This window comes from Rhinopithecus bieti, unplaced genomic scaffold, assembly GCF_001698545.2.
Source record: "Rhinopithecus bieti isolate Rb0 unplaced genomic scaffold, ASM169854v2 scaffold_51734, whole genome shotgun sequence".
Taxonomy (NCBI): Eukaryota; Metazoa; Chordata; class Mammalia; order Primates; family Cercopithecidae; genus Rhinopithecus; species Rhinopithecus bieti.
The window spans coordinates 1023-3317 of record NW_016820683.1 but is presented as its reverse complement, the minus strand read 5'-3'; the positions used below and the strand labels follow the sequence as shown (position 1 = coordinate 3317).

Here is a 2295-nt window from a genome sequence, read left to right as displayed (position 1 = left end):
TGAGATGAGGTTTTGCTCTTGTTGCCCAGGCTGGAGTGCAATGGGGCGATCTCGGCTCACCGCAACCTCCGCCTCCCGGGTTCAAGCGATTCTCCTGTCTCAGCCACCTGAGTAGATGGGATTACAGGCGCCCACCACCGCACCTGGCTAATCATGTATTTCTAGTAGAGACAGGGTTTATCCATGTTTGTCAGGCTGGTCTCGAACTCCCGACCTCAGGCGATCCGCCCGACTCGGCTTCCCAAAGTGCTGGGATGACAGGCGTGAGCCACCTTTCCCAGCCACTATATTCCATGTTACTGGTGTCATTATAAATGGTGAATGCTGATCGTAGAGGAAGAGTGTGTGTTTGGGGTCATCTACATCCTCCTCTGCCCCACAGTGGAGACATCTTTGGAAGACATGATTTATCCTGTGCTTCAGAGACCATTCCCTCCCCACACCCTCTCCTAATACTTGGTATTTAAGCAAAGTAAATCTTACAGAAAATCCATCAAAGCTGTGTGAACAAAATTCCACATTGCTCCCATCATCCTTTGGTTCAATTCTCCCAGTTCCAGAGTTCAGGAATGTTAGGAAGCACACAGAGGGAGCACCCTCCCAGGGCAGGGAGCACCACCTCAGCCATGACTTTCATGGGAGAGTCTCAGCAGGGGACCTGGACTGGGGCAGGTGGGGGAGGCGGCCCATTCAGAAGCAGCAGTGGGGTGACCACACAGCAGGGCAAGGAGCCTGTCTGGGAGTGGGGGTTGCAGGGGAACCAGAGGGGAGGGAGCCCAGGGCTGGGGCTGGGGCAGGGGGAGGCCAGGGCTGAGGCCCAGCAGGGCCACCAGGCAGGAAGGGGCAGCAGAGGGGCCCAGCGGGTCGAGCGGGCAGCAGTACCTGATTTGAGGATTCGTCCTTTGCTGGCTAGTCCTGACTATGATCTTTGTCTGGTGCACGACAGTTTCACTTTCTGCTACAGGCTCCTGATTTTAGGACAGTCCTCCTTAAAGTCACCTCCCAGGGCCTTGTGAGTCATGGCCCCTCCCCCTTCCTGCTCTGGCCCTGGTGTGGGAGGCCCGGGGATGCTTTGTCTTCCTCAGGCTCTCACCCTCTTTCTGGTTTTCTTTGGGGCCCTCCCCCTGGCAGAGGGACATTTCTAAAGACAGGCCGCTCTGTGCAGCAGGACCCAAGGCGGGTCCACAACAGGCTGAGTCAGCAGAGCAGATGCCCCTCCCCTGGTTGTCCCATCCAGCTGGAGCCGCCTTTCCACCATCAAGACAGACAGGCTGATGCCTCTGCAGGGACTCCCAGATCCTGCCCTCAGGGATCATCCCAGAGACACCTTCCACCCAGGAGCCATGGGGACAGGGAGGAAGAGTGAAGAGCATGGCGTCTGCCTGCCCCCAGGCCTTCACACTGGGAGGCCACCATGGGAGGGAGGGACAGCAGGTGGGTGTGGGCCTCAGATGTCCCACCAGGATGTCATGCACGCCCCCAAACTGAGCTCTTTCCTTTCTGCTTCTCCTCCTTCCCCATCTCCTGCCCAGAGTTGCTCCCTGGTAGGATGAACTTTTACCCTCTCTTGTCCCCATGTCATGGAAGGGCAGCAGCTGGTGTCTCAGGCCAGCCTGTCTGGAGCCTCCCTGTGGGTCTCACAGCTCCCTTCCCCTGGTAGCGTGCTCCCATGGTGTGGTGACCTAAAAATTACACAAGGTGTATATACATTTGTCTTTTTGTTTGTTGGTTGGTTTGTTGTTTTTGTGCTTTTTTGAGATGGAGTCTTGCTCTGTTGGCTAGGCTGGAGTGCAATAGCGTGATCTCAGGTCACTGCCACCTCTGCCTCCCAGGTTCAAGCAATTCTCCTGCCTCAGCCTCCCGAGTAACTGGGATTACAGGTGCCTGCAACCATGCCCGGTTAATTTTTGTATTTTTAGTAGAGACAGGATTTCTCCATGTTGGTCAGGCTTGTCTCGAACTCGTGACCTGAGGAGATCCGCTGGCCTCAGCCTCCCAAAGTGCTGTTATTGTAGGCATGAGCCACTGCGCCTGGCCGCAACATATAAATTTGGATAGGAGGCTTTATTTCTTGATAAGGGTGACAGCCTGCAAGGTGGTCATCCCGCAGCCTGAGAAAAACAGCCTCTGGGAAACACCAGAGACAGACATTTAGAAGCAGGAGGGGTTGGGGCAGGAGCTTTAAGCTGAAGGGGTTGGCTAAACATACATATTCAACAGGCTACAGGAGGAGCTATGAATATTCATGTAGGAGGCTACAGTCCATGCTTATTGAACAAACATGCATGTAACACA

The 2295-nt window shown here is 55.0% G+C and overlaps 1 protein-coding gene across 2 annotated transcripts in view; it reads right to left on the bottom strand.

The window, feature by feature from the left end:
- Positions 1-1665, bottom strand: part of LOC108520475 (DNA dC->dU-editing enzyme APOBEC-3G) — an 11974-nt gene extending 10309 nt beyond the window's left edge. The window contains exons 1-2 of one of the 2 annotated variants that reach the window (XM_017859881.1): positions 1562-1665; positions 883-968 (exon numbers count right to left, since the gene is read on the bottom strand). The gene's annotated coding sequence lies outside the window, so the exon portion shown is untranslated. Of the gene's footprint in view, positions 1-882; positions 1173-1561 lie in introns of those variants that run through there. The other variant, XM_017859880.1, reaches the window with a different exon arrangement.
- Between the last annotated feature and the right edge of the window lie 630 nt (positions 1666-2295).